The following is a 21,584-nucleotide window of genomic DNA, read 5'->3' on the forward strand; positions in this document are numbered from 1 at the left end:
TATTTTCTCATCTGGTGTCTTTTGAAGGGATATGGAGTTGCTAGGGGTGGAACCCAGGGCCTCATGTGCTAAGCAAGAGCTCTACTACTGAGCTATACCCCCTAGACCTATGATGTTATGTTTTTAAAATAATTTTTTAGTTATCGATGGACACAGTACCTTTATTTTGTTTGTGTTGCTGAGGATCAAACCCAGTGCCTCACACATGCAAGGCAAGTGTTCTACCGCCAAGCCACAACTCTAGCCCCCATGATGTTATTTTTGATCAATGCATATTAAGTAAGATCCAATCCAAGAAGTGGCTGTAACCACTCTGCCTCTGCAGAATGAGGTTCAAGAAATGGAATCAGGTTGTTAGCTGATCCCACAGGTATCAAATACCAGAAATCATCAAATCCAACTAGGACCAACTGTGGAATTTGTGAGGAACAAAGGAAAGCCTCTGTTAAAAATGAGAATTTCTTGGCCAGGTACAGTGGCACACACCTGTAATCCCAGTGGCTTGGGAGGCTGAGACAGGAGGATTGTGATTTCAAAGCCAGCTTTAGCAAAAGCAAGGAGCTGGGCAGGGATTGTGGCTCAGTGGTAGAGTGCTCGCTCTGGCTTCTATCTTCAGCAGCACATTAAAAAAAAAAAATAAAATGAAAGGTATTATGTCCATCTATAACTAAAAAAAAAAAAAAAGTGCTAAGCAACTCAGTGAGACCCTGTCTCTGAATAAATACAAAATAGGGCTGAGGATGTGGTTCAGTGGTTTAGTGCCCCTGAATTCCCTGGTACCCTCTGCCCCACAAAAAAATGAGAATTTCACAGTCAGGCATGGTGGCATATTCCTATAATCCTAGCAGCTTGGGAGGCTGAGGCAGCAGGATCACAAATTCAGAACTAACCTCAGCAATTTAGTGAAGATCCTGACTCAAAAAGGGCTGGGGAAGTGGCTCAGTGGTTAAGCACTCCAGGTTCAATCTCTGGTACCAAAAAAAAAAAAAAAAGTTCTCATATATATGGCATGCACACACACACAAACCCACACAAAATAATTTCAAAATGGCAACAGTCTTAAGCCAAGTATTGGCGCCCTCAAGAGCACAGAGCTCCAAATGGCTGGCACCCACAAACTATCTATGTTCTCAGCTGGCTCCATGTTCATCTTGGCCTGGAAGCAAATCTCAAATCCAAAGCTAACAGAGTTGGTCTGTGGTTTCCTGCTGTCGACAGATCTGTTGGCCGGAGCCTATCTTCAGGAGGGAATAGTGGGTTGAATAGAAAGTGGAAATATCAAAAGTGACCTCAGAATGCAGAACTTTCTGGGTGGACAGCTAACCAGCATTTTTTTAAAAATTGTAGATGGACACAATATCTTTTATTAGTATTTTTTAATGTGGTGCCTGGGATCAAACCCCAGTGCCTCATGCATGCTAGGCAAGTGCTCTGCCACTGAGCCACAAACCCAGCCCCTAACTAGCTTTTTTTTCTGGTGGAACATTTGGTGGGAGAAGAGAGTAATTATATAATTGTATAATTATGGATGGGTTAATGGAGGAGTATAGGAATTTATCATCTGGTTAAAGGGGAAAAGGGCTTGGTTGAAGCTTATTAGCCAGTAGGCATTTGGGTCTATACCAGAGACCTTCAGAATATGTCCTCAAAGGAGGAGAAAAAGGTTTTCTGACCCAAAGGGCATGGTGGGAACTCTACCCAATAGGTTTGGTGTTGAGAGTTTCTGGTCCTGAGATAGATGACAATAGCTAATATTTGCAAATTTTCTTTTCCCATATGAACACAAACCTAAGAGGTGGGCAACAGCATTTAATTCCACTGATAAAGAACCTGGGCATAAGGAGGTTAAGACACTTGCTCAAGCTTGTGAGCCAGTGGCTCGAAGAGTTGGGATTCTGACCTACTTGATGTGTCATCTAATCCTGGAGCTGCCTTCTCAAGTTTTAAAAAGTACTAAATAGTTTCTTTGAACATTCTTTTTCAGTTTGTTGAACATCTAATATCATTTATCTAGTACCCAATGTGAGCCAGAAAATGTTAAATATTTTCACACATACCATCTGAAATGCTTGTAAACTCAATGCCATCCCCATTTTACAGGTGAGGAAACTGAGCATTGGAAGTATAGCCTGTCCCAGCCCCCTTAGGGGTAAGGACCAGAATGAAGAGCATGTTGTAGTTATTAGAGGCTCCACAGATCCTCTATCACCACTGGGCTTCCTTTACAATCACCTAAATGTCTGAGATATTTATACTTGTTTTGAGTGTTTGAATGCCCTGACATTTTGGGTATTTTCATTTTGTTTTGGTACTGAGGATTGAACCCAGGGATGCTTTACCACTGAGCTACATCTCTAGCTGCCGCCCCCCCCCCTTTTAAATATTTTTTATATTTGTCAATGGACTTTAATTTATTTATTTAAATGCAGTGCTGAGAATTGAACCTAGTGCCTCACATATGCTAGGCAAGTGCTCTACACTGAGCTCTTAATTTTTTTTAATATTTGTTTTTTTTAGGTATAGATGGACATCACACAATGCCTTTATTTTTATGTGGTGCTGAGGATTGAACCCAGGTCCTGCCTGTGCTAGGCGAGCGCTCTACCACTGAGCCACAATCCCAGCCCAATTTTAAGACAATCTTGCTAAATTGCTGAAGCTGGCCTTGAATTTGCAATCCTTCCACCTCAGCCTCCTGAGTTGCTGGGATTGGTTCTGGATGTTCAAGGCCAGGGAGGAAGAACACAGAAGAGCACAGGAAGGAAGGACAAAGCCTGGGCAAGAGATCATGATGCCATCCTAGTGGGCGAGACAATTTTCAAGTCTTACATTTCTGCCCCCTCCCTGTATTGTTCAAGTTTTCTTTAAAAATAACATTCAGAAGCTTTGTTTACTTATTTTCTTGACAATCTATGTTGTCAGGACAACAAGATCTGTTTGCCTAGAATAGGGTTTTCTGGTATTCTTGGAGGGGGAGACCCAAAAAGCAAAGCTAATTTTTATTATCCTATCTCTAAGAAGAAAATGGTTTCTTTGTGTGGGATGATTCCTATCCTAAGAGGGGCTCAATGTCAATGACAGGCAATTATGATGTTCTGTACTTTGTTCTAATTCACTTTAATAAAAAGGCACATAAATTGATGGGATTTTTAGCCCTGTGCTAAGTATATTAATAGCAGCATTGAGCACTTATGTGCTAGCCCCTGAGCTAATATCTTTACACACATTATTGGTATTTAAACCCCATGCCAAGGGCTGGGGATGTGGCTCAGGTGGTGGTGCGCTTGCCTGGCATGCGTGCGGCCCTGGTTCGGTCCTCAGCACCACGTACAAACAAGGATGTTGTGTCCGCTGAAAACTAAAGAATAAATATTAAAAAAAAAAAAAGATTCTCTCTCTCTCTCTCTCTCTCTCTCTCTCTCTCTCTCTCTCTCTCTCTAAAAAAATATATTTAAAAAAATAAATAAAATAAAAAAAATAAACCCCATGCCAAGCCTGTGAGTTAGGTACTATTATTATCCCCATTTGACAGCAGATGAAACCAACCTGGGAGAGATCAACTCACTTGCCCAAACTCACAGAGCTGGTAACTAATGGATCTGGGATTTGAACTGAGTTTGTCTGTCTGACTCCCAAATCACACCTTTCAATCACAATGTTGACAGCAAACAAATGTTTTGGGTATTGTACCTGCCTAGATGCCAGATTTTTATAGCTCTATTGGCAAGTCAGAACCCCGAGTGAGATTGGAGGTGCAGCTCAGTCGTAGTACACTTGCCTAGCATGCAGAGGCCCTGGGTTCCAACCCCAGCACTACAAAGAAACAAAAACACAAGTCAAGAAGGAAAGAATCAAGATGGTAGCTGAGCATTAAATAAATGGTACAGTCTTTAACTCAGTAGATCAGAGAGACAGAGAAGTCAAGGAGGGCCTGGGTCATAACATTTCAGGAGACTTCAAAGAGGAAATGAATCTTGGACTCGGGTTTAAATTCTTACCTGCACTTTTTATCCTTTCTTACTTGGTTTTTAAGTTTATACAGATATATTCTTGCCTGTTAGCTACAGTGTTGAAATGAAACATAGGACATTTAGTAACATAATGTAAATACATGGAATTGTATATTTTTTTTTTTTTTTTTTTTAAATATGTCATCACGTCGAATGATTCTTATCCCTATAAACATTTGTGCATGAAAAGGCAAAGATTTAAAAACCCGAATATTTATTTTTTAGTTCTCGGCGGACACAACATCTTTGTTGGTATGTGGTGCTGAGGATCGAACCCGGGCCGCACGCATGCCAGGCGAGCGCGCTACCGCTTGAGCCACATCCCCAGCCCTGTATATTTTTTTTTTAAAGAAAGAGTGAGAGAGCGAGAGAGAGAGAGAGAGAGAGAGAGAGAGAGAGAGAGAGAGAGAATTTTAACGTTTATTTATTTTTTTTTTTTTTTAGTATTTGGCGGACACAACATCTTTGTCTGTATGTGGTGCTGAGGATCGAACCCGGGCCGCACGCATGCCAGGCGAGCGAGCTACCGCTTGAGCCACATCCCCAGCCCCTGGAATTGTATATTTTAACAAATAACAGGAAAAGACACCACAATCTATTTTGGTTAAGTATGGTTGCCAAAGTATTTCTTGCCCATGGTCCAAATCTGGCACACCACTCATTTTTTTTTTTTTAAGACCAGCTAATAATGGTTTTTACATTTTTAAATGGTTGAAAACCAAAACAGTAAATTCTTTACTTTTTTTCTTTCCAAAATAGTAATATTTTATGACGTGAAAATTATGTAAAATTCAACTTTCAGCATTTATAAATAAAGTTTTATTGGGACCCCATTATACCTCTTCATGTACCACTATCTGTGGCTGTTAGTTGAGCCATTTCCTTGGATATGGCCTGCAAGCCCGAAATACTTCCTATCTGCTCTTTACAGAAAAGGGTTTGCTGATCTCTACCTTAGTTATAAATGTTCCAAGGGTTGGAATTCCCCACCAGCCCTAACACATACTTTTTGGGAAAAAAATCATACATACATACACACACACACACACACACACACACACACAGGGCCAGTTGTGGTTGTGCACACCTGTCATTCCAGCGACTTAGGAGCTGAGGCAGGAACACCTCAAACATGAGGCCAACCTGGGCAATTTAGCAAGGCCCTGTCTCCTGAAAAATAAGCTGTGCATAATGGCACATGCCTGTAATCCCAGAAGCTCAGGAGACTGAGCAGGGGGATCTCAAGTTCAAAGCCAGCCTCAGCAGCTTAGGGAGGCCCTAAACAACTTAGTGAGACCCTGTCTCTAAAAAAAATAAAAAGGGCTGAGGATGTGGCTCAATGATTAAGCATCCTGGGCTCAATCTTCAGTACCAAAAAATAAAAATAAAAATACAGAATTATGCATTCACCATTCAGAACTGATTGTTGGTAATATTTTGTCATTTGTTTCATATGCATTTATAAATTAAAGGAATGAAACTTAACAATGTTCCTCACACTCCCTGTCCCATTCTCTGTCCCCCTGCCACCTTTTTTATTTTTTGGTGCTGGGGATCAAATCCAGGGCCTTCTGCATAAGAGTCCGACCACTAAGTGACAACCCCAGTACTGTACTTCCTTCTTTGTGGCAGACTGTCATGAATTTAATATTCATTCCTTTTGTCTTTCAAGAAAATCTTGCTTGGGCTGGGGATGTGGCTCAAGCGGTAGCATGCTCACCTGGCATGCGTGTGGCCCGGGTTCGATTCTCAGCACCACATACAAACAAAGATGTTGTGTCTGCTGAAAACTAAAAAATAAATATAAAAAAAAATTCTCTCTCTCTCTCTCAAAAAAAAAATCTTGTATGTAAGCATATGTACATAAACAACACAGTGTGGGTTTAAAAAATATATACATAAATTGTGCATCATACCGTATTTTTTTTGGGGGGGTACTGGGGATTGAACTCAGGGGCACTCCACCATAGAGCCACATCCCCAGCCCTATTTTGTATTTTATTTAGAGACAGGGTCCCCACCCAGTTGCTTAGGGCCTTGCTTTTGTTGAGGCTGACTTTGAACTCCTGCCTCACCCTCTGGAGCCTCTGGGATTACAGGCACAGGCCACCTAGCTGTGACATCATATTGTATTCTGTAGTTTGCTCTTGTACTCAACATTGTGTGGTTTTTTTTTTTTTTTTTTTGGTGTGTGTGCTCTCTTCCTGTTGGCACAGATAAGTCTAACACACTCCTTTTAACTGTAGTATGCCACCAAATGACTATAAGAAGTTTATTCATTCCTTAGAATTCACATGCAGGAGGTTGTGGCCAGGTTTTTGCTCTTACCAACAAGTGCATCAGAAGAAGTGGTTATCTCATTGGAAGGCTTGTTGGAATCTTTGTCATCTCTTTGGAATTTTTTTTGTGTGTGTGTCTGTGCAGCCTAGAAATACCAGAGAAGCTTAACAGAAGGGGTCTGGAAATCCATCCACTTGTCAAGAGAGCATTGAACCTTTAGTTTGTGCTCGACTCTCCTCTGAACTCAATTTTTTTTTTTTTGTATCGGGAATTGAACTCTGGAGCACTCAACCACGGAGCCACATCCCCAGCCCTATTTTGTATTTTACTTATTATTTTATTTAGAAAAAACAGGGTGTCACCGAATTGCTTAGCGCCTCGCCTTTGCTGAGGCTGGTTTTGAACCCACAAGCCTCCAGAGCCGCTGGGATTACAGGCGTGCGCCACCGCGCCCTGCTTGAACCCAATTCTTGATTTCCCTTTCGGCTGTTCGGCAGGATCGCCAGGGTTGCCAGATCTCCCAAGGCCAGCAGGCCAGGGATCCCATGAAGTCCCACCCGCTGTCTTCTCCTGGCCCTGCTGTTACCCAGCTGGGAGATTAAACACACATTTAAGGTTCCAGCAAAGTCGGGCACCACAAAGGGGAGAGTGGATGGGAAGAGAATGTGTTTCACAATCATTTCTAAATAGTCTCGTGGAAAAACCAGGACTTCAACGGTTGCCTGGAGTTGGTGCATCCGGGTGGAGTGGGATTAGGAGAGAACGTCCCTCAGCCTTTAGGGCCGGCCTGGGAGCACTGGTGGGTTTTGAGGCGGCTGCGGAAAGGGGCTTCCCCAGTGGGTGGGTGGGCCCCGAAACCCGGGCCGCATCCATCGTCCGGCGCCTAGTGCCAGGCCGCAGGGCAGGACCCTGGGTCTCCCCGCGGGCTGGGGAAACTTCCTGACACGTGGCCGCCGCCCTGCGGTCCGGGCGCTTGGCTGAACACAGCGAGCGCTGGGGGCGCACCCCGCTGGCCCAGGGGGCCGCGGTCTCGGAGGGGCGACCCGGGAAGGTGCGCGCTGCGGGCGGGGGCAAGGTGGCAGCGCCGCGCGCCGGAGCTCCGGGCTAGCCTCTCCGCGCTCCCGCGGCGCCACCGGCCGATTCCGCGGCGGGCCTCCCCTCGCTCCGCTCCCCTCTGCCTCAGCCCTCCCCTCCGCTCCCCGCGCGTGGCCCAGCGGCGGGCGCGCGGCCCGCGCAGGACTCCAGCGGCCGCGGCCAATCGGCTCGCAGCCCGAGGCGGCGCCGCGCCCGCGCACAGGCCGGGCGGCTCCTCCGCCCCCGCCCCGCCCCGCCAGCCCGGGCAGCGGAGAGGAGCGCGCCGCTGCGCCGAGCAAGCGGAGCCGAGCGGAGCCCAGCCGGGGGCGCTGAGCGCGGGAGGCGGTGGCGCGGAGCCCAGGTGAGCGGGCGAGGGCCGGGCCGGGCTGGGCCGAGCGGGGGACGCCGCCGCCGCAGCCCCGTACGCCCTCGTCCTCCCGCGGCGGGGACCACCGCCCGGATTTAGACAAAGCGGGAGGCCGGTCCCGGGTGCCCGGCACGGAGGGGACCGCACGTGCGCCGCCCCTCGTCCCGCCACGTGGAGGGACGCGGACCCCCTCGCCCCTTTCCCAGCGTCCTCGGAGAGGCCGGGGCCTCGGTGGCCTCTGTCTGGGCCGCGCCTGTCCCGGTGGCAGGGGCAGTCCGGGAGTTTGGTGCTGAGGTCACCGGGCCGGGGCTGTCGGGGTCGTGGGGGCGGCCTAGGCCCCCGCCTCGCGTTGACAGGTGGGGACACCCGGCCCGCGCAGGGCGGGAGGGGGCCAGCGGACCTGCAGCATCCCCACCCCCGCAGCCCGCAGGTCTCACAGGTCTCGTGGGCAACCCAGGCCCTGGTGACTTGGGCGCCAGGTGGCAGAACCAGAGACCAGCTGTGGTGGGGTCCCGGGGGACCTTTGCTGCTCTTCAGTGCGCTCTTTGACCATCCCCATCCCAGCCGGTACCTCACGGGCCGAATTGGTCCTTTTGACCTAAATTTACCTCCGAGCTGCAGCGTACTGTGAATGCGGAGAAGCGCCCACCCCGGCACCCTCCTGGTCCGGGGCACCGGGCCCAGCCGGGCTCTGCACTGGGTCTCAGTGACCCGGGTGCAGCTTTTTCTGGCTTTCCCCACCCGCTGCCTGCCGGGTTTGGGGAGTGGGGTGTTTTCACAGCTGTGGCTGCACTCACTTGGTGCTGAGATGTGGCACCTGGGCCCCTCCTGGATGGAGCCTGGGTAGGGGCATGTCATGAGGGGCAGACTGGCCTGGAATGGGACAAGCAGTGCTCAACTGCCTACAGACAACTTTTGCCTTCTTCGGCCTGGCCCCCTAGTCCTAGAGCAGAAACTTCAGGTGCCCTGGGTCTGTGCTTCCATTACTCTTCCTCCCCTGGCTGTGTCCCCTGAGAAGAGGGGGAAGGTGTCTGTCCCTGAAGCTCCTTTGTTCCTTGAAAGGGGCAGGGGCTGGAGATGTGGCTCAGTGGTAGAGTGCTTGCCTAGCATGCAGGAGGCCCTGAGTTCTATCCCTGACACCACAAATTAAAACCAAAACCTGCAATTTCAGAATGAATAGAATGCATACCATATAAACAGCTTTCGGGTGAATCCCAGACCCTCCTTCCAGATTAATAACTTCATTTGGTGAGCCCCCACCTAGGATAATAATAATGTTAATAACTTTTTCTCTCAGTGCCGGGGATTGAACCCAGGGGTTGAAGCAAACTGAACTTGCACTGTACAACCAAGCTACACGCTCACTCCTGATAATTAACATTTACTGAGTTCTTGCTGTGTGCGAGATCCTATGCTACATGCTGCCTGCATTATCTCATGTATTGACTACCCAAATCCTTCAAGGCAGGGATTTTTATTCCCATTGTAGAGATGAGTAAATTGAAGCTTACAAAGAGAGGTTAATTAACTTTCCCAGGGTCACACAGCCAATGCAGGTATATCAAGATTACCACCTATTCTAGAGCAGAGTCTTTTACAAGACTTCCTGGATGTGAGTAGGCCAGACTTGTTTACCAAGCAGCAGGTGAGGACCCAGATCTAAGCAGGTCCTGTGGTGATACCTGTGGCCTCAGGCTTGTCTTTGCCTCCAGGTTGTTAGTGGGCCGGTAGCCAAATATATTCGCTAATAACTATGCAGTAGTTCTCATCAGGGGAGTGGTGCCACCCTCCTGGTGAGCATCTGGGAGTGTGGGGGCGACCTCTGGTTGTCAGAATGTTGCCAAGCACTCCTGGCTTTTGGTAGGCAGGAAGTGGGAATTCCAACTGTCCCCTAAGCAGATCAGTGCCCCAGCTCTAAATGGCAGTAACTCCATGGTTGAGAAACCACAAACAAGAAGTACTGGGGGACTGGGCTGAGCAGGGGCCCTGGGAGTCCTGGAGAAATTTCTTCTTTTGGGTGTGAATCTGGGCAGGCTCCCTGAAGAAGGTGTCATGTGTACTGAATCTGGAAGAATGGACTGGAAAGTGGAGATTGGTTCAGAGTAGAACTTGGGGACCTCAGCCTGGATGAGGAAGGAGCTGCCCAGGCAACTTGCAATGGGAACAGCCGCGCCGGGTGGGGCAGGCAAGCCTGAGTTCATGGCATTTTAGCTCAAATTTTAACATGGGCCCTATAGTCACCCTGTTCAGAGAGGCTGAGTCACTTGCCACCCTCAGGGTCACCTGCTCAGGGTCACCTGCCACCCTCTTCCCTCCCAACACGCCTCCTCCTGGTGACTGGGGGAAGCATGTGGATCTCATTTCCTCTCGCCATCCAGGGGATTTAGGGCAAATGCTATTTCAGATTTTCCTTTGAGTCAGAGCCTCTTTTCCTTGGATGTTTTTCCTTCCGTGGCTGCTCCCCTTCGGGCGGGTTAGAGAAGCTGGAGGTGGTTTCAGGGGGCAGCTCAGCGCTGCAGTGACCTTCACCCCATGGTTTTCTTGGAAGTTGGGAAATGGCATCTCCCCCTCCCCCCTCTCCTCCCCCTCCCCCGGGCATTGGACCCAGGGCCTCACTCCCATTAAGCCACGCTCTTTCCACTGACCTACATCCCCGGCTCTTTTAAAAGTAACGAGGAAAAATTCCTGTAGCATAAATTTAACCATTTTAAAGTGAACAATCAAGTGGCACTTTAAGACACTCAACCTGTGTAGTTTCAGAACATTTTCATCATCCCCAAAGGAAACCCTGTACTGTAGAGCAGTCCCTCCCTGTTCCCAGTGCCCCTGCCCCAGCCCCCACCGACCCACGTTCTGTCTCTAGGATTTGGTTGTTCTGGATTTTTCACACAGTGGATCATATAACTTCTTGTACTTGGTGACTGTCCATGAGAACCCAGCCCCCTCCAGCCCACGGCCCCCTGAGTCCTCAGGTGCGCCTTCTCAGGACACTCAGATTTCACTCCATCCTGGTGATTCCTTCAGTGATTTTGTGGGTCTGTATTTCGTGAGACTTCTTCCAGAGAAGTAACCTCACCAGATGGCCAGTGCCAGGAGCTGTGGCCAGGTGTGGAGTGTCCTGGGTCTTCCCAGGTGGTGGTGCTGGGAGGCACACCATGGAAGCCCCAGGACCACACCATGGAGGCCAGGCTGCTCCTCGGGCCTTCTGTGAAGATGGGAAGGGGTCCCAGAGAGAAGGGGGACCGTGGCTTTGCGTGGTGGTCTCTGTGTGCTGGGCACTTTCCTAGAGAAGGGCTACTCTACGGGCGCAAGGTCCCCCGGGATCTGTGTAATTTGCTGACACCTCTTCCCATCCTGAGCTCTTAGGCTGCCTGGGCTTCTTATGCTGGTAGATCATGTCTTTTTCTCTCGGGTGGAGCCAGGAGGTAAGCATGGGGACCATCTTTACATCATTTTGTTATATATATATAAATAATTTTTTTTTTCAAAAAAATAAGGTTTTAGATTATTATTTTTCTTTCCTCCCTGATGGGCCTCGATAATGACAAAAATCCTTTTTTTTTTTAGATGGACACAACACAATGCCTTTATTTTTATGTGGTGCTGAGAATTGAATCCTGGTCGCGCCTGTGGTAGATGCGCGCTCTACCGCTGAGCCACAATCCCAGCCCAAAAAGCCTTCTTTAAACTGAGGCTAGCGCTGAGACTTGGGAAGCCCTCAGGCCCCTGGTTCCCTGCCTGGATGTCAGTGATCAAAATGGGGAAGGGATCATCTTAGCCACCACTGTTTTTGGTTTTAGTCATGTTTGTTGTTGCTGATTTTTTTTTTTTTCCCAATTACGAAACATTTTAAGCAGTGAAAAAAAGCCAGAGTTTTGTTTGGGTTGGTTTTTTGGAGTGGCTTATATTTTGCAAGACTAAACAGAGCCCAGGAAGTGACAGGGGCAGGCAGGGCAGGGCAGGGTGCTGCCTCTCTGTAGCCCTGGCTCTGGAACCTTGATGATGATCCATGATCATTCAGTCAATTGCCTCTATTTGGGGGGTCTGGTGACCAAATTCTGCCCTGGGGAACTGAGGCATACTGGGACTTGGTCCCTGTCCCCAAGGAGCTTCCAGGTTAGTGGTCTGTGAATTGTTGGAGAGCCCTTTGGAAAAAAAAGAACCTCTTTTCCCTTTGGACAAGGAGAGAAAGAAACTTAGAAGATTCTGTGGTGCCCCCACCCCCACCCCATCCTGGAAGCCGCTATTTTTATGTTGCCTCTTTTATCCTGGTGGCTTCTGTAAATAGTTGAGAGATGGCAGTTGCAGAGATAAAAATGCTAATTCCAACCTGGAAAGGAGATGGATGGTTCCTTGAGGAAATGGGGGTGGTGGAGCAGGGGCCAAGATCTTACCCCTCTGCCCCCTTGTCTCTGGCAGGTGGTAGGAACTGAGCCCATGGGGGAGGGCTTGGTGGGTGGTGTGTGACACACACTTCTGTTGGAGGAGTTTAAAGGGGGTTAGGTGTGGGGAGCAAGAAGGGGAGCACATTCCCCTTTGAGCTGTTGAAAGTGCATTGGGAGCCCAGCCTGGTGACACCTGCCTGTAATCTCAGCCCTGGAGGCTGAGACAGGAGGATTGCAAGTTCAAGGCCAGCCAGAGCCATTTAGCAAAGCCTTAAGCAATTTAGCCGGAGACACTTTCTCAAAATAAAAAAATAAAAAGGACTGGAGATATGGTAGAGCATCCCTGAGTTCAATTCCCAGTACCATATTAAAACAAAACAAACAAACCTGGGGTATTGTTTTCAAGGTTCATTGGGTAGAGAATTTACTTAGGTTCCTCCCAGACATTTTCTCTGGTCTCCAGTTCTAGGTGTGGGGGATGGAGTCGGCCCTGCAGATCTGGTTCCAGGGCCCTCCTTGCCCTCTCTGCTGGGGTAGTTTGTGCTGGAGGCAGGGAGGGAAGGATCTAGATTAAGCTTCACCCCCGAAAGGCAGGGAAGGAGAGGGAGAGGGCCTGTGGGTGGGCAAGGCACGGATGCCCGTGGGCGCCAGGCTGTCCCCCTCTGTCTCTGATTTGCCAAGTTGCAGAATGTTAGAGAGGAAGTCTTTTTCTTTCCATTACAAATTGAAATTCCATTTGTTTTTCTGCTGCTTCCTTGGGTTCCGTGGAAGACAGGGAGGAATTTGGTGGGAGAAGTGGAAGGCATGGGAAGGGCCCCTCCTCCCACTGCTTCTCCCTTCCCATACTCAGCCACTCAGTCCTGCGTCCTGGATCATCAAGGCTGGGCCACCTGTGCATACCTGGCTTTTGATGCCTGACTCAGACTGGCCCCTTCTTTCAATGATACTTAATTATAGACCAAATCAAGTGTCCTTAGTTGCACTGGGCTGCAGGGTCAGTACCCCTGGTTGTTGTCGGGCCTAGCCCTGGGCCTGCCCAGTGCATTGGCCAGGTGGCCTCCCCTTTTCAGGTCTCAGAGTCCCTTCTTGGCCTTTGGTGCATCGATTGCAGGAGCTGTGTGAATGCGTGAAGGTTCTTGGGACACAGGGAGGCAAGGGTGTGAGATTACCTGCATGCGACGTGTTTGGTCTCCTAACAAGGGATGCATCTGGTCAAGGGTTTGAAGAGATGAAGAGAGCTAAGTTAGCGTGGTGGGATTAAAAATTTAAAAAGCCCAAACTTGTTTTAATATAAATTAAAACCAGTTGAGGAGGTTTGACTTGATACCTGCTGAAGTTCTTTCTTGGGTTCTGGTTAGTGATCGAGCACACCTGTACCTCCGGAGACATTAGCTGGGTGATCATGGGCTAGTCACTCAGCCTCTCTGTGCTTCAGCTTCCTCACTGGTGAACAGGGATGATAGCAGTGTCTAACTCTCAGAAGGTTACCGTGATAGAGGCTTAGAACAGCCCCAAGCAGCCACCAGGGTCAGCCACAACTACATCTACAGCCGTGGCATGCCGTGCTGCCATGACCACGGGGTCTAGTGTTGAGCGTGTTAGCCAGTTCCTTTCCCTCATTTTCTTTATCAGCCCTTCCCTTTGCAACCTTAATTCTTTTTTTCCTTAAGATTAAAAAAAAAAAAAAAAAAAAAAAAAGTCTTGGGAAGTATTAGCTTCTGCCTGTCAAGATGAAGGTTGTCCCTAGGTTGCCAAGAAACTTGCTTACGCCTAGCAGTTTGGCCTAAAGAGGGGCTTAGGATGTAAGGAACTGAATGTCTGCAGGAAGCTTAGTGAAGAAGCTTTTCTGTCAATCAACTCTATCACTTGTAGGTCAAGATCTTTGGTTTCTGCTGGGTGCAGATGCGCATGCCTGTAATCCCAGTGGCTTGGAAGGCTGAGGCGGGAGGATCGCAAGTTCAAAGCCAGCCTCAGCAATTTAGCAAGGCCCTAAGCAATGTAGCAAGACCCTGTCTCTAAATAAAATTTTAAAAAAGACTTGGAATGTGGCTCGGTGGTTAAACGCCTCTGGGCTCAATACCTGGTACCAGGGGGGAAAAAAAAAAAAAAAGAACTTGGTTCATGACAGAAAGCTAATCATAAATAGGCTTAAGCAAAAATGGGAATATATTGGCTTAGGCAGTTAAAAACTCCTGGGATATATGGGCTTCAGGCGTGTCTGTGCCAAATCAGTTCTTCTCCATCTATTGCCTCTCTTTTCTCCCTGTTGACTTCATTCTGAGGCAGAGTTTCCCCATCCCCTGGTTACTGTAGAAAGAGGGACATTCTTTTCAACACTTCCCCAAAAAATCCCAGAATAAGACCCAATAGATTTGAGTTGGGTCACATATATAATCTTGATTCAATCGCTTGACCAGAGCTGGTGCCAGACTGGCCAGGGTTGAGTCATGTGTGAATCCTGAAGCTGGTGGTGGGGTCAGCTCCACAGGCCACTTCTCATACGGAGGGATGGGTCCCCAGACATAAATGGGGCTGCTATTATCAGACTACTGGAACGTAGACTCTATGCCAGCTAAGATCACTTCTGACCTTCTGAGTGGCCTTGGGACAGATGAAATATACGATAACTTCCAGCTAATATTTATCAAATGCCAATGGTGTCCTAGAAAGTTCTAGGCCCTGGAGTTCAGCAATAGACAAGAGACAAAGCCACACTCTCTCCAGTTACTCGGGAGTCTCTGCCTCTTCCTATGCGTTCCTTCTCCGAGCTATTGAGGCAGGACACCATTGCTTTTTCCCCTTTGGACACAAGCTGAGGTCCCAGGAAGACAGAGGTGTGGGCCACGTGTTTCCCTTGGTTGGGGATTCTGACCCAGCCTGAGATTTATTCAGGGTACAATATGTGGCCATTGCCAGACTGTCCCTGTAATGTTTAGTCCTTTCCTGAGAAATTAGACCAGGACAGAGGAGTAACTCACTGCTTGAGCACTTGGCTCGCATGCCCGAAGCCCCGGGTTCAAGTCCCTGCACCTCAAAACAAAACTAAACAAAACTCAGAGCAATTTTACTCTGCCTGGAACCACTGTGTGACTTTGGACAAATTAGTAAATCATCACAAGCCTCCATTTTCTCATCGGCAAAATGAGATGTTTGGGGCAGGTGACCATGGAGACATGCCCCTATAACATTGTCATCCAGTGACCCTCAAAGCAGGGGCTGCAGACTCAGAAACCTGTAAGGAAGGTCAAGGGACCTAGGATAAGGAAAGGGCACAGGGCGTGGCCTGCAGCCTGACATTAGGGTGGGGCACTGGGGGATGTAAGTTCTGTGACACTCTGGTGAGTGTTTCTCTGGCCAAAGCTGCCAAGAGCTGGGACCCAGCCTAGTACTATCAGAGTGTCTGATGCTTTTAGAGATTTTGGAAATTTTGTTTTGCTCCTTTTTTTAGCAGTGCTGGGAATCCAACCCAAGGCCTCATGCGTGCCAGGCAAGCGCTCTACCATTGAGCTACATTTCTAGCCTTAGATTCTGGAAATTCTGATTTTTATCTGAAATCTCCTAGCTCTGGAATTTTGGCCTTCTCAATCCAATAGTTTTAAACATGGTGCATGCCAAGCAAAACATATCAGTAGCCAGATGTCACTTAAGAGTCATCATTTGCATTATTTGTGCTCTAGGGACCATGATGGGTCTGTGCACTCAAAAGCCAGAGATCTCTTTCCTGCTATCTCATGTGGGAAGGCCTTTGTCTTTGGGCACTGTGAGTTTCGGTGCCCCTCAACTCAAAAGTGTTTTAAGGAGCCAGGTGCCATGGTGCAGGCCTGTGATCCCTACAACTAAAGAGGCTGACGCAGGAGGATCGCAGGTTCAAAGCCAGCCTCAGCAACTGCGAGGCATTAAGCAACTCAGTTGAGACCCTGTCTCTAAGTAAAACACAAAATAGGGCTGGGAATGTGGCTCAGTGGTTGAGTGCCCCTGAGTTCAATCCCTGGTACCAAAAAAACAAATGTGTTTCAAGGAGAGAAGGTGCATGAGCCCTTGGATAAGACTCTGAACCAGGGTGCAGAACCTGGAATATTCCACCATTGCCCGAGCTGACATGGCCAAGCTTCTCAGGCTCGAGTCTCCCTGCGGAGGCAGCCAGCTTCTTGGCCCCCTGGGCAGGTTGGGTGCTGGTGCTGTCCCGGGGTTGCTACACAGAGTCCGAGGCCCGGATGGCTTGAGCAGCAGCAGTGCACTGTCTCCCGTGCTGGAGGCTGGAAGGCAGAGGTCTGAGCGGCAGCTGAGTTTGTCCCTTCACGGGGCTGTGAGGGAGGGTCCTGTCCTCCCTTGTCCTGCTTCTGGTGGGTGCTCGTGGTCTCCGGCATCTCGTCCTGCAGAAGCATCCCCCCACCCCCCTTCTTTTGTCCGCATTTCCCCTTTTTCCTGAGTACCTGGGTCCTGTTAGCTTAGGGCTCATCCAGAGGCCCCCATTTTTACTTAAATGCCTTTGTAAATACCTGCCTCCCTGTAAGGCCGCCACATTCTGAGGGACCGAGGGCTCCAGCTCCAGCATATCTTTTCTAGGGGACACAGTCACCTGATGGCAAGGTCTGAGAGGTGACTGTGGCTCTGCCTGACTGCCCCTCTGCTCTCCTCCTCGGCTTCCTACGAGCTCTGGCCCTGCCGGCCTCCCTCTCCTCTCTGGCTCTGCTCCCGGGCTCCTGTCCAGCCCCACTGGCCCCTTTCTGGTCCCTCCACTCTCCCACCTCTCTCTGGCTGTGGGGCCTATTCAAGCTGTTTCCTCTGCCTGGACCAAGTTCTGCCCCCTCTGCACCTGCTCTGCCTGCTGGGCTGCTGGTTTCCCCAGGAAAGGCCTTCCCTCCCCTGCTTCCCGAAACACTGCCCTGGGCCCCTTGCCCTGCCCTGGGCATTTCCCCAGGGTTTGTTCATGGAATCACGGGTGTTCCTTCTTTAAAATGCTTGTCTACTTCAGAGGCTGTTGTCTCTGTAGGGCAGAAACTACTTCTGTTTGGTTTTCCTGGCACAGAGTATGTCCTCCAAAATGACTTGTTAAAGAACAAATGACCTGGGCATGGAGCACATCAGTAATGCCAGCAACTCAGAAGGCTGAAGCAGGAGGGTCGCAAGTTCAAGGCCTGCCTGGGCAAGTTAGCCAGGCCCTTCCTCAAAATAAAAAAATAAAAAGGGCTGGGGATGGACCTTGGTGGTGGAGCACTTGTTTAGCATGCATGAAGCCCTGGGTTCAATCCACAGTACTGGAAAACAAACCAACCAAGATCGAAAACAAATCCCACAAATTAATGAGCGAATTTCTTTTAGGATCTCTTTGGGCCTCAGTTTCTTCAGATGAGAGAAGATATGGCTGGCTGAGCCTGTTATCTCAAAGGAGAGTGTCGTCCTTGGCCTTGGCAGGATCCTTGAAGCTATTTGGAATTCTTTTGGTACTGGGGATTGATCTCAGGGGCACTCTATTTAGAGATAGGGTCTCACTGAGTTGCTTAGCGTCTCACTTGTGCTGAGGCTGGTTTTGAACTTGAGATCCTTTTGCCTCCCAGGCCGCTGGGATTATAGGCAAGCAGGACCATGCCCGGCTTGTTTTGAATTCTTGGTTGTCCTGTAGTACCTGGGACGAGGGGACCTAGGGATCCTGAGCAAGGTGCCCTTGGGGTGGGGTCTCCTCCCCAACACACCACCAGCTTCTTGCTGTGCTGCAGCTCCGGGAGCTCTGCCCTGGAGCCCTGCGGTTGGAGGGCAGCAGGCACAGGGTGGGAGCAGCCCCCAGGAGATGGGAAAGCATTTCCTGGAGGCCTGTGCCACTTGGCTTCCTGGCAGAGGAAGGAACATTCTAGTCCTGGCTGGGGTCCGGTCCATCTGCTGTAGCAAGGGTCTGGCGGCTCACACTGAGTGTCATGGGGAGGCCTTCCGAGCTGGGCTCGTTTAGATTTCCTGGGGGAAGGACCAGGGAGGGACAGGAGGCACAGCAGTGAGGACTCAGCATTTTGTCACATCCACACAGTTTTGCAGAATGGACTTCTTAACCCTGGACCCCCTGAAATCAAACACTCTGTTTGCTGTTGGTCCCTTGCCAAGGGCCGTCCTCTGAGCGTTACCTGACCAGACGGAGCAGTCAGCCCTGTGCCTGATCCTGTGTGTGCTCAGTAGCGTGATGTCAGCGTTGCGTTTTCATGCTATTGTCTTTTTTTTTTTTAAAGAATTCCCAGTTCTTTTATTTTATTGACATTCAGTCCTGACATTTTTGTAATAAGTATGTTTTGACAGGCATCTCCGTATTTTTTTAGATGTTGATGGATTTTATTTTATTCATTTATTTATATGTGATGCTGAGAATTTAACCCAGTGCCTCACACATGTTAGGTGAGCGCTCCACGGAGCCCCAGCCCCAGCCCACTATTGTCATTTTGTATGACATTTTTCTGCTGAGGAAAGTGTTGATAGCTTTTGTCAGATTCTTTCTTTCTTTTTTTTTTTTTTGTACCGGGGAGTGAACTCCTGGCACTCAACCACTGAGCCACATCTCCAGCCCTTTTTTATATTTTATTTAGAGGCAGGGTCTCACTGAGTTGCTTAGGGCCTTGCTAAATTGCTGAGGCTGGCTTTGAACTCACAATCCTCCTGCCCTCCTCCTAAGCAGCTGGAATTTCAGGCGTGTGCTACCATGCCTGCTTTTATCAGATCCTCATAGGATCTGTGACCCCCAAGTCATTAACACTGGTGTAGACCCTGTGGGGCTGGAGCTGTCTCATCTGGACATGTCTCCTGTGAGTGCCTGAGGCCAGGGTCCTGAGGCCTGGACACCCCTGTCCCTCCAGCACGGTGGCCCCTGACCCAGGTGTGAGCTGGCACTTCTCCCTCCTCCAGCCCTTGAAGGCTGAGGCTACGTCAAAGGCCACGAGGGAGGCCCAGGCCAGACGCTGGCTTGCCAGGGATATGGGCGGGTGGCTCTGTGTCCTTGGTCTGGAGTGGAGATCGATAAGCAATTGTTTTTCTGTTGGCAAGGAAAAAAATTCTCCATTGACTTTCCCAGGTGCTGCCAGGCTGTCTTCTTTTCAGGAATGCTGGTGGCCTGTCAGGGGCGGCTCTGGAAGGGGAGACAGGCACCGGCCCCGCCAGGAGGAAGGACCACACTGCCGGGGTTGGGGAGCACACACAGGAGCAGGGGGCTCTCCAGGTCCTTAGTATATCACAGGAACATGTGACCACAGCCCAGCGGGTAGTAGGCGCTCAGCAGGTACAGCTGAGAGAACAGCTTTCGAGCATCTGACCCTATGCCAGGAGCGGTTCAAAGTGTCTGGCTTGTGTGAAGCTTCTGACCAGTGGTGGGTGCCCATTTTGGAGATAAGACAACTCAGGTTGCCGAAGGCTAAGGTGAGCCAGGAGAAGGAGGATCCCAAGCTATGTGACTCCAGGGCCCTGCTTTCCTCTTCTGGATGGATCATAAAAAGGATATGCAGAGCCATAACAGTGGGGGCTGTGGAGATGATTTCTTTTAAAAATACAATTTTGAGTGCTGGGGATGTAGCTCAGTTGGTAGAGTGCTTGCCCCACATGCACAAGGCCATGGGTTCAATCCCCAGCACCCCCCAAAAAAATTTTTGTTTTTGTTTTTTGAGCTGGGCACGGTGGTGCATGTCTGTAATCCCAGTGGCTCAGGAGGCTGAGGCAAGAGGATCGCAAGTTGAAAGCCAACCTCAACTTCTCGAGGTCCTAAGCAACTCAGTGAGACCCTGTCTCTAAATAAAATACAAAAACAAGGGTTGGGGATGTGGCTCAATGGCTAAGTGCCCCTGGGTTCAATCCCTGGTACCAAAAAATAACAATAAAAATACATTTTTTATTTTTTATTTTTTTATTTTTTATTTTTTGAGAGAGTGAGAGAGGAGAGAGAGAGAGAGAGATAGAGAGAGAATTTTTAATATTTATTTTTTAGTTCTCGGCGGACACAACATCTTTGTTGGTATGTGGTGCTGCTGAGGATCGAACCCGGGCCGCACGCATGCGAGGCGAGCGCGCTACCGCTTGAGCCACATCCCCAGCCCCTAAAAATACATTTTTTAATATTGAGTGTATACATGTGGCACAAAAGTAAGGATGGTGAAAAGCCATTCCCTCCCACTGTACCCCTGCCCTCAAAACAGTTATTTCTCCTTGGAACCCCTGTTACTGTCTTCTTGTGTATTTTTCCAGAAATCCACAGTGCATGTGCCATCCTAGACATGCATGTGGACCTTTCCTCCTGGGCCAGCAGTAGCCACTAGTGCTTCGGTTTTTCCCTGTAACAGTGTGTCTTGGCACTAATTCACACAAGATGCATAGAACCACCTGTCTTAAAATGCACACTTTTCTCCCAGGATAGGTATACCTCATTTTGTTGGCCGGGGGTGGTCATTTCAAACCACACTGCCAACATCACGTTGTGTTTACATCATTTTCTGCATGCGCAAGGTTGTCTATGGAGGGAATACCCAGGTGCAGGATTCCTAGGTCCCAGGTGTGTGCATTTGGAATTTTAAATACTGACGTATATCCCTCCATAGGGATGGTACCAGTTCACACCCTGGCAGCCCTGGATGAAAGCGGCCACTTCCCAGCAGCTGAGCCAGACGTGCCAATCTGATAGATGAAAGAAATGTGTTTTAACTGTAGTTTTATTATTTTTTAGGGGGAGGGTACCAGGGATTGAACTCAGGACACCCAACCACTGAGCCACATCCCCAGCCCTATTTTGCATTTTATTTACAGATAGGGTCTCACTGAGTTGCTCAGTGCCTTGTTTTTGCTGAGGCTGGCTTTGAACTTGTGATCCTCCTGTCTCAGCCTCCCAAGCCTCTGGGATTATAGGTGTGTGCCACCATGCCCGGCTAGTTTTCTTCTTAATTTTACTAAAATACATGGAACATAAAATTTACCCTCTTAACCACTTTTAGTGTTATAATTTGGTGGCATTAACTATATCCACTGTGTCATGTGGCCATCACCATCTAGTTTCAGAACTTTCCAACATCTCCAGAAGAAACTTGGTGCCCCTGAGGCAGTCACTCATTTCCTGCTCAGCCTGTCACCTGCGTTCTGCTTGCTTCCTCTGCCAACTAGAGTCTTGCTGGTGCCTCATGGAAGTGAGACCGCTCACCTAGTAACCAGCTTGTTTGGTGGAGCCTGGTGGCTTCAGGATTCTTAGTATTAGTCAGAGTTTCTTTCCTTTTTATGGCCCTCGGGTGGTTCCACCACATTCTGTTTATCCATTCATCCATCAATGGACTCTTACTGCCTTCTCTCTACCTTTTGGCAATTGTAGGTCGCGCTCACGCTGCTGTGAACATTGACTTATGAGCCTTTGAATCCCTGCTTTCAGTTCTTGGGTGTGTTGACAGGGAGAGGAGTGGCTCTGTCAGCTCACCCAGCCACTGCGCTGCAAGTTTGAATTTCCACTTACTGTAAAGGAGGCTG

At 49.1% G+C, this 21,584-nt stretch overlaps 1 protein-coding gene across 2 annotated transcripts in view; it reads left to right on the top strand.

The window, feature by feature from the left end:
- The first annotated feature begins 7,642 nt into the window (after positions 1-7,642).
- The window catches only part of Camkk2 (calcium/calmodulin dependent protein kinase kinase 2), a 42,989-nt gene continuing 29,047 nt past the window's right edge, over positions 7,643-21,584 (top strand). For both annotated transcript variants that reach the window (XM_026386066.2, XM_026386067.2), the window contains exon 1: positions 7,643-7,725. The gene's annotated coding sequence lies outside the window, so the exon portion shown is untranslated. The remainder of the gene's footprint in view (positions 7,726-21,584) is intronic.

Source organism: Urocitellus parryii, chromosome 3 (assembly GCF_045843805.1).
Source record: "Urocitellus parryii isolate mUroPar1 chromosome 3, mUroPar1.hap1, whole genome shotgun sequence".
Taxonomy (NCBI): domain Eukaryota; kingdom Metazoa; phylum Chordata; class Mammalia; order Rodentia; family Sciuridae; genus Urocitellus; species Urocitellus parryii.